Source organism: Durio zibethinus, chromosome 11 (genome assembly GCF_047325235.1).
Source record: "Durio zibethinus cultivar Kanyao isolate XHJ-2024 chromosome 11, ASM4732523v1, whole genome shotgun sequence".
NCBI lineage: Eukaryota > Viridiplantae > Streptophyta > Magnoliopsida > Malvales > Malvaceae > Durio > Durio zibethinus.
Window position 1 is genome coordinate 24,195,326 of NC_143172.1, and position 10,627 is coordinate 24,205,952.

The 10,627-nt window shown below is 32.9% G+C and overlaps 1 pseudogene; it reads left to right on the forward strand.

Annotated features, from left to right (window-relative positions):
- Positions 1-242: 242 nt before the first annotated feature.
- LOC111290964 (mini zinc finger protein 3 pseudogene) lies at positions 243-967 on the forward strand (annotated as a pseudogene).
- The last annotated feature ends 9,660 nt before the right edge of the window (positions 968-10,627 follow it).

A 10,627-nucleotide genomic window follows, 5' to 3' on the forward strand; every position in this document is an offset into this window, starting at 1 on the left:
CACACTTCCATGTACAGGTCCCTCCTATTATCTTCAAAGGCAGTTGAAACATCATTTCCAAAGATAATTATAGGGCACGTCCAACTTTTTTGTGTAAGGACAAGGATTTCCTCCACTCACCTATCTCGCTCTCAATCCCATTCTTGATCTGAATGCTACACGTTGCAAAGAGGGTGATGATGGCCCTTTCCATGGACTAGAGATGTGCCACCGAGGCCTTATAAATATACATATGCTAGGGTTAGGGTTAGCCATCAAACCGCATAAAGCTATGTAGCTTTCCTTTCTTTTCTATTCTTAATTTTTTCTGTTTTCCTTTCGTAGCTTAATTAACAAGGAGAGAGCTGGCTTTTTCTTCTTGCTCGCTTCTGGGGTTGGATGAGAAAGCCATTGCCAAGAAACTAGTACCACTACAGCTACTACAGTACAGTACATTTCCATCAAATTGTAGAGAGGAACTAGGGTTTCCAAGGGATGAAGAAACGTCAAGTGGTGCTGAAAATTGGAAGAAGTTCCAGTACTTCGTCTTCAGTGATTAGAAACGTGAGATATGGGGAGTGCCAGAAGAATCACGCGGCGAATATTGGAGGATATGCTGTGGATGGCTGCCGGGAGTTCATGGCAAGCAGCGCGGAGGGGACGACTGGGGCTCTAACATGCGCGGCTTGTGGTTGCCATAGAAACTTTCACAGAAGGGAAGTAGAAACTGAGGAAGTCTGTGAGTATACTCCACCTAATTCTTCATAAGGTCCACAGCTAAAGAACACCAAAATAGAGTAAAAAACCCTCAAATATATATATGAATTTAGCTGATTATTGCTGTTTGTAGATTAATCTTGTTGTACTGGATTCTTATCATCAAAGAATCTCAAACTTCATGTACTTTGCTCTTGAAATGTTGATCATTAAAGATGTAAACTCTATCAAACTCTAAATATATATATGATCAATTGTGTTCTTCCTGAAAGGTTGAGAGATTGTGTTGAGTCTTCCCTTTTTCATTTTCATTCAAATAAGATGCACATGATCGAGGAAATGGAGGGCAAAAAATGGGCATATTACTTATCCCTACAAGGCTACAACATAATGCTCATGTCAAAGTTAGCAATCTGAATCTTGTTTTAGATGTGTAGAAAACAATGGTGAGCTGCTTATCATGGCCCAATTAATTTAGAATACCTGGACACATTCATGGTGAATATTAATTCTTTCCTTGCCTCTGAAGCATGAGCTGTCTTGGCAATCTATTGCAAATTATGTTTTAATTCAGTTTGATGAGGATAACACCCGTGTTTCTTTAATCAATTTGCAAATTGGAAGTCTCAGCATGCAATGAATACTGCCTGAATAGAGGAAAAGGAAGAAGCTAATTCACTTGAATGAAATTATATATATTGGCTTTATACATGTTTCATCTAGCCATCTGATTAAGTCAATGACAAAGTCTAGATATAAACATGTTAAGTTTATTTAATTGTTTTAGAACAGTTAGACTCCTTTTCAACATATGGATTCTTGAAGCATTATTCTTTCTATACTCTGGAGTTCTAGTGATTCTTCTAGTTTGTTCTTGCTCCAGGTTTTTAGCTTCATTTCGCAACATAATTAACATCAGTTCAAAGGGGAATAGAATAGCACATCAAGCAATAGGACATACTTCATCATTTTTTTTTTATATTGGGAGGCAAAATGTACATAGAAAGATGTAGCCTTTCTTCAATCTTCTTTTGACAATGAAACAGGTTTAGACATGGTTGTGCAGTCTTGATAAAGACAGTCTCTATCCTTAGCCTTTTTCTTGTTCTTATTTTTTAAATAAAAAAAAAGAACCTTTCTGTGTGGTAGGATAATTTATCCTTGTAACAATCATTTAGCATTTGGAATATTTTATGTTTCAGAAGGCCCGCAGATATTCAATCACGTTATCTCCAATTGTTCTTTCAAAATTTTTTTAATAGCTCCTTAAATGTCACTAAAACTTATACACTTCAGAATATGTAAAGTAGCCTCCTCTATTTTGGGGTCAGTGGGATATAACTGAAAAGATCAACATAGAATATATCTATAAGAGAGGAGAGGAGACTACAAATAAAAACCAATAAAATTTAAACAAGTGGAATGAGTTCTCTCCATCCATGTGCATGTTAGCATTTTTCAAATGTGTAATTTTTATGGGAGAAAGATATGTCTAGGTTGCACTACCCTCTGCTAATATAAAATTTAATCAGAATTTTGTCAAAACATAGGAACTCAACTTTTGAGTCTGATGGGTCTAGTATGAATGGCTTGTCTTTATAAGGCAAAAGAGAACATGTTTAAGTGTCATATATATAGTATAAGATTTGCTTGACAATTACTCTAGAGCTTTTCAACTTTTATCATAAAATCTAGACTACTAGAGGTTGAAACTTGTATTTTGAAGAAAGAAAATATCTTATAGCATGCAGCGCAAGGAATGAGTTATAATACACAAAGGATAGAATCAGTTCAAGCAATATGCTTGTAGGGAAGTTGAAGTTCTTTTCTGTTGTTACAAGTTAAAAAATGATGGGATAAAATAACCTCAAACAATATTCAAACCGAATATGTTACGCAGCGAAAAATCAAATTATCCGTCTCTTGTGTGAATTTAGCAGAAATCAAATAAATAGAGCTAACAAATAAATCACCAAACCACAAACACAAAGACACAAGCAATTTACGTGGAAAACCTTCCCAAAATGAGGAGTAAAAATTATAGGTAGCAATAAATAATCTCTACTATCAAAATAATGAGAATACAAAATTCTCTCAAGCTAGAACTAGAGACATACAACTACAATAACTCAAAATTAAACATTCTTGGTAAAAAAACAATCTTGCAAGAGAAAATTGAAGAAGTTTTAGCAAATTTAAAAATTAATAAATACCTATGAAATTAGTAGATAGAAAACTTGAAACCCAATCTCCTCTGTTCAGACTGAAGAATAATGAGTCATGAACACACTGATAAAATTTCAGCTCAATCGAACAATGAATTGACATCGATCAAACTACTTGATCGGAACTACACAAAATTTTCTTTTTTCTTTTTTTTCTCAATTTTGCCGTTACACGAGTTTAAAATCCTATAACCAAGCATGAAAGGACTAAAAAGTCCTTGGTAAATGGGTTTTAGTTTTAAGCCACCTCTATATGAAGGAAACACTGCCTAACAAATCTTCCCCTTTTCGACTATGTAGAGAGAATCACCATTGCAGTGATCGAACAATAAAATTCAAGCTTCTCCCTTGATAATGTCTTTGTTAACATATTAGAACAATTGTAATCAGTATGAATCTTTTTAAGTCCAAACAAGTTATTATTGAGAGCATCTCTTAACCAGTGGTATCTCACATCAAGTGCAACGCATTTCTGTAGTATCAATTACTAAGATACAGTCCCCCTGATAATGAAATCAAATAACCTGAAGTAGACTTTTAGGAATCAACATCTTTTGCTATATCTAAATTAGTGTAGCCGACTAGCACTGGTATTTTACTTCCAAAAGTGAGTCTCAAGTCGGAAGTACCTATACTTAACTGCATTCCAATACTTTTTTTCTAGATTTGACAAAAAGTGACTAACAATACCAACTGCATGGGCTATGTTTGGCCTAGTACACACCATTACATACATCAAACTTCCTACTACTAAAGCATATGAAACTTTTCTTATGTTTTTATTCTCTTTAGTTATAAAAGGGCATTGATTAATACTTAGCTTAAAGTATATAACAAGAAGAGAGCTAACCACTTTAGCTTGATCTATCTTAAACCTTTCAAGCACCTTTTCAATATAGTACTTTTATGACATATACAATTTTTTGATTGCTCCATCTCGATAAATTTAAATTTTAAGAATTTGCTTGTTGGCCCCAAGAAGATTATACTCAGTTATTTTTTCAACTAGTCAATTCTAGAAGCATTTTTACCAACAATCAAAATGTAATCAACATAAAGTAATAAGAATATGATAAAATCATCATCAAAGAATTTTTGCACAAATACACAATAGTCAGAAGTAGTTTTTCGGTAGTCTTGCTCACCTATAACTGACTCAAACTTCTTATATCACTGTCTTAGTGCTTGTTTCAACCCATAAAGACTTTTCTTCAGCTTGCACATAAAATTCTCTTTTTTTTTACTATGAAGCCCTTTAGTTTCTCCATATAAATCTCTTTGTTCAAGTCACCATAGAGAAAAGCAGATTTGATATCTATATACCCAATCTCCAAATCAAGATTAGCTGCTAAACCTAGAACCACATGAATAGATGACATCTTAATAATAAGAAAAAAGATTTCATCAAAGTTAATACATTTCTTTTGACTGAATCCCTTGACAACAAATCTACCTTTGAAATGTGGCTGTAAAACGTGTTCTTCTTACTTCACTTTATATAGTCATATATTATTTAAAGCTCTTTTTTCCTTAAGTAGCTTTATTAGTTCAAAAGTATTATTTTCATGCAAAGACTTCATCTCATCTTGCATGGCATTAACCCATTATTTCTTGTGTTCATGTTCCTTGGCTTCTACATAACATATGAGTTTTCTCCCGTCAGTTAATAGCACATACTTATCAATAAAATATCGTGTAAAAGGCTGTCGATTTCTAATAAACCTTTTCAATGAAACTTATAGTAAAATCTCTTATTGAACCTCTGATACTGATGACTGTTCATGAGTATTATCACCCACCTCAACTTGTGTAGGACTAGTATCAACATCACTTGTATCTTGTTGGTTATCCTCAATATCTTCAACCTCTATAGGCATATGTGTTAAATTAACTAGATCCAAGTCAATCAAACCACCATTGCATCATGAAACTAATATATCAATCTTCTGAATATCTTGTATGGTCTAGTCTTGAACAAAAATAACATTTCTCCTTCTCACAAGTTTTTTTTGCACTGGATCATAAAACTTAAAGCCAAACTCATCTTGACCATAATCAAGAAACATATATTGTCTAATCTTGACATCAAGCTTAAACTTCTCATCTTTGAGAATATATACAAAAGTCTTGTATCCAAAGGTATGCAAATGATCATAGGACACATTCTCACCTAACCAAACTTTATTTGAAACATCAAAATTTAGAGGAACATATAGTGAGAGGTTCAAAACATGTACAACTATATTCAAAGTCTCACCCCAAAAAGATTTTGATAATTATGCTTGTAAAAGCAAACATCTCACTCTTTCCATTAGTGTCTTGTTTATCCTCTCAATTAATCCATTCAACTGAGAATTTTTAAGAGCTGATCTTTGATGCCAAATACCCTGCTATCTATAATACTCATCAAAAGGTTCAGTGCACTCACTCTCATTATCAATCTTTATGTATTTTAATTTCAACCTTGTTTGTATTTCAACCAAAGCATGAAATTAGTTAAACACATCTAACACTTGGTTTTTTTATTTCAAGGTATAAACGTATATCTTTCTAGAATGATCATTTATAAAAGTCACAAAATAGATGGAACCACTGAGTGTTTTTGTTTTCATAGGACCATAAACCTCAAAATATACTAAATCAAGTATACTCGACTTTCTTGATAGAGGGGATATCTTGAATACAACTCTGGTTTGTTACTCTAGCAAGCAATGGTCACACTTCTTCATGGATATATTCTTCACTTTAGAAAGAAAATTTTCTTAGCCAAAACCTTCAAACCCTTCTAGTTCATGTGATTAAGTCACTTGTGCCAAAACTTAGTAATATCATCATTATCTACTGCATTGATAATGAAATCAAATACCTTTGCTTACATCAAATACAATGAAGATATTAAATCAAGTATACCTGGCTTTCTTGATAGAAGGGTTTTCTTGAATACAACTCTGGTTTGTTTCTCTACCAAGCAATGATCACACTTTTTCATGGATATATTCTTCATTCTAGAAAGAAAATTTTTTTAGCGAAAACCTTCAAACCTTTCTCGTTCATGTGATTAAGTCACTTGTGCCAAAACTTAGTTATATCATCATTATTTACTGCATTGATAATGAAATCAAATATCTTTGCTTGCATCAAATACAATGAAGAGTGCTTCATATCCTTAGCTATAAACACATAATTTTTAGTGAACTTTCACTAACCATTACAAAAAGTGCTGAAAACCCTTCACCATCAAGCTTTTTTATAATAATCAAATTCATACGAATATCGAGAATATGTTTAATATTTTTCAAAACCAACGTAATGCCATTATTGATCTCTAAGAGCACATTTTTCATATTATGGCTTTAATTGAACCGTCATTATTTATTCTAACATTTCTAAAATTATCAGGTGTGTAAGATGCAAAGTAGTATTTTTAAAATGTAACATGGATTGTGGCACTAGTATCAATCACCTAACTAGTCTCATGATGTGCAAGATTAACAACATCATCATCATAAAAAATAAGAAAGTCATATGTGATAGTTACAATTTTATCAACATTATTACCATCACCATTATTCTTTTCCTTATCCTTGTCACTTTTGTTCTCTCTTTTCAACTTTCGAAAATATTTTCTTATATGCCCTTTCAGACAACAATAATAACACCCAACATTGGTAAATTTGTTAAACTTACTCTTACTTCTATCTCTATTCTTCAAACCTTTACTTTTACTCCTCTTTTTATTTTTTGTGAATAAGACCTCAAATTGTGAAGAGAAACCCTGTAATTTTCTTCCCATCTCTTCATTCAAAGTATCATTCTTAATCAAATCTATAGTAATAATACCATTTGGGATTGAGTTAGATAACATTATTCTAAACGTCTCTTATGAGTCTGGTAATGTATGAAGAAGCCATAAGCCTTGTGTCTCATCTTTAAACTTGAGATTCATGCCAACCAACTAATTAATAATATCTTGATGTGCATTCAAGTGATTTGTCATAGGAGTGCCATCTTGATATTTCATACTCATCAATTGCTTAACTAAAAATAATTTATTATTTTCAATTTTTTGAGCGTATAACTTTTCAAGCTTGCTCCAAATAGTGCTTGCATGTGTTTCTCTACTAACATGGTTCAAAATATTATCATTTACCCACTGTCTAATATAACCATATACTTGTTGATGAAATAAATTATATTCCACATTTGTTTTACTTTTAGGCTTTTCAGTGACAAACATGAGCAAATAATAATTCTTCACATAAAGCAAGTCATCCATCTTCCCTTTTCACACATGGTAATTTGAACCATTCAAATTAATCATTCTACATGTATTGACTTTCATGATTCAACATAAGGTATAAATCAAATAGCATGAGCTCTGATACCACTTTAATGGGATAAAATAACCTCAAATAATATTCAAATAGAATATGTCACGTAACGAAAAAATCAAATTATCCATCTTTTGTGTGAATCTAGCAGAAATCAAATAAATAGAGCTAACAAATAAATCATCAAATTATAAGCACGAGGACACAAGCAATTTACATGGAAAAACTCCTTAAAACGAAAAGTAAAAACTATGGATAGCAACAAATAATCTTCATTATCAAAATAATGGGAATATAAAATTCTCTCTAACTAGAACTAGAGGTATACAACCACAATATTTCAAGATTAAACAATCTTAGTAAAGAAATAATCTTACAAGAGAAAATTAGAGAAGTTTCAATAAATTTAAGGATTAACAAATATCTATGAAATTAGTAGGTAAAAAACTCGAAACTTGATTTTCATTGTTCAGACTGAAGAACAATGAGTCGTGAACACATTGATAAATTTTAGTTCAATCGAATAATGAATTGACCTCGATCAAACTATTTAATTGGAACTACATAAAATCTCATTTTCTCCCTTTTTTTTCTCTATTTTGTCACCACACTTTTTTGTTTTTTTATTTTTTTCACCCATATAAGAATTTAAAACCCTGTAACCAAGCATGAAAAAACTAAAAAGTTCGTGGTGAATGGGGACCAAAACTAAGCCCATCAAAAGAATGTCATAAACTTTGAATTTATAAGCAAAAATTAGATTGGGTGTAGCCATTCCCATTAGCATTATTTTATTACTCAAGAATAATTATTCAACCAGAATATTGCTGATAGATCATACCACATCTTGATCTTGATCCTGTTGAAATATTGTAGGACCATCGAGCATGGAGAACACTATAAAAAAATAATTCACATTGCCCTTAGTGGATGTGAGCTTGCCTAGTTTCTTTTTGTTTCCTTTGTTTCTATGCTGTTGACGGTCTCATCTGATTGTAATGTCCATGTGAAATATTTGTCAAAAGAACAATTCAAGGAAGTAATGAGTAAGATGAAAAACAGAAGCTAAGGAAGGTTAATTAAATGTTTCAGCCCCATAGCAGAATATATACCATTCACTTGCTCGCTGAATATTGGCCTCAGGAATCTAAAGAGCCCTTCTGAACTACACTGTCGATCGGTTCATTGTTGATTCTTAATTATAACATTATTAATGACAACCAAATATGTTCCTTGATTTAAGTATTTTGTGTAATATATGTGTATGCATGTGAAACGTGATAAAATTGAAGGAGAAAACATTTAATTGCTTGGAAAGGCATTCGAAGCCTATATATTTTTCCATTTAATATCTTGAAAGCGAAGGGCTTTCAGAATATGACAGGCTGATAGCATGATCATATCAAGATATATACATCATACTGGTAAGAATATTATAGGGTGAAACTGAAGACTGAACATGAATCTTTCATATATCCAGAGTTAATAACTATGAAAGTGGAATAAGGATATAATATCCAAAAGCAACTTGTGCCTTTTGCTTGTTGCGTAACCTTCTCTTGAAATATTTTGCGATTAACGAGACCTCATCGTCTATTTTCCCTACGAGCAACTATATGCATGGAGGTTCTCACATATTCTAGGTCTAACTTTGTCTGCAGATGGTATACAATATTATGATCAGTTTCTTATTTTTACATACATGTTAGGGAAGACTATTGGCTCACCACAAACAACAACATTGTGTAGAATTCTTCTTGCTTCGACACTCAATTATATATGGAACTGCGATTGAATTTGGAAGAACAAAGGATCAAAGAGTTATTTTATATATCCGATCGATGACATCAATAAGATATTTTTGTATTCTATTGTTATTTATGTAAACAAGTTTGATACAGGTCATCCTACATGTTGTTCTTTCTCGAGCAGGTTTGATACTTGCATGTATCCTTAATGGTCAATAATTCTATGATCGTTAATTCTTTCCAATGATCTCAGTAAATTTCTGAGAAAAAAAAAATAGCAAATCATTATATTCCCTTCCACTTTGGGACTATATATATATATATATATATATATATATATATATACACACATTTACATATAGACGCGCACACACAAACTGCATGCATCCTATTGATGTTCAGACTAGCCGTGCTACTAGAAATTAATTAGGCTGCCCTTAGCATTTATATTTGCTGGGCTAAATGGGTATGCCCGGCTTCATGGGCTTTCTCTCCCGTTTTGAGGCCTTAAAGTGTAACATGTGAAAGCAAACCCCATTACATTATCCAGTCCAGATAATTCCCCGAAGAAACTCATGGAGATTATAATGCCAGGGAAATTGAATGGAGAAGAATGAACCGGGGAGATTACATACAATCCAAGAATCATCCTATTTTTTCTCGTGTGCGAATAAATGGATGAGGGCGAAACTGTTATCCTCAAAATAGATGAGGCGAAACTGTCAAACAAAGAAAAAGAATATCTGAAGGCTAAATTATGCAGTACAAAGTACAAACAAATAAAATCCAATGGGCTCAAAGGGTTTAAGGTTTGGAACCGATTCAATCCACAAATGCGGTGACCCTGCCTCCATTAAACATACTCTTAGATCCGGCCAAGAGCCCAAGACGACACCGATAGAGACCAAAAATAAAGGCAAAATGAATTAACTACCCATATCGCTCGGTTCATGCACAAAGACTATAATTAACTGAAGAAGATACGAAAAAGACATGAGTGCATGGTTTACAGCTTAGGGTATGCACTGCTGTCGTTTTGGCGCATCTTTTGGTCATGTGCTTAATGCAGATAAGACTCTAGTTCCCATTCAATTACGAGCTCCTATAATTTCCCCTCGGCAAAAATCCCATGTTTGAACTTGCCAAAGGCCTTTTATGTTCACTCACTCTATGATCTTACAGTGTCGAAACTCTACCAACGTTCGATGATGTATGATCCTAGGCTCCCAATTTTGATTCCTGGATTGATGAAGAACGGTATTTTGCATACTCAATTGGGATAGGATAAACTCTTTGTGATTTTTTCCTTGGAACTGTAATGAATGTGATCTAATGTTGCCCGCTGACTGTTGTTGAGGCCTACATATAACCAACTACCCATGTTACTTACCCGGTATCAATGCACCGCCATTTCAGTGAACTTACTGGCATTCACTTTATAAAATTTTTATCATGCTGATTATGATTAAACTTCTGCAGGTTACGGATTGAAAAGGACATAGGCGCAATGTTTTCAGGTGATCATGAGTTTGAAGTAGATAGGAGTTGGGCGTTAAGGATAAATAAAAATTAAAGAAAAAAAACTCTTCATTTTAAGGAGAAAGTAATCTTTTTTATTTAAAAATAG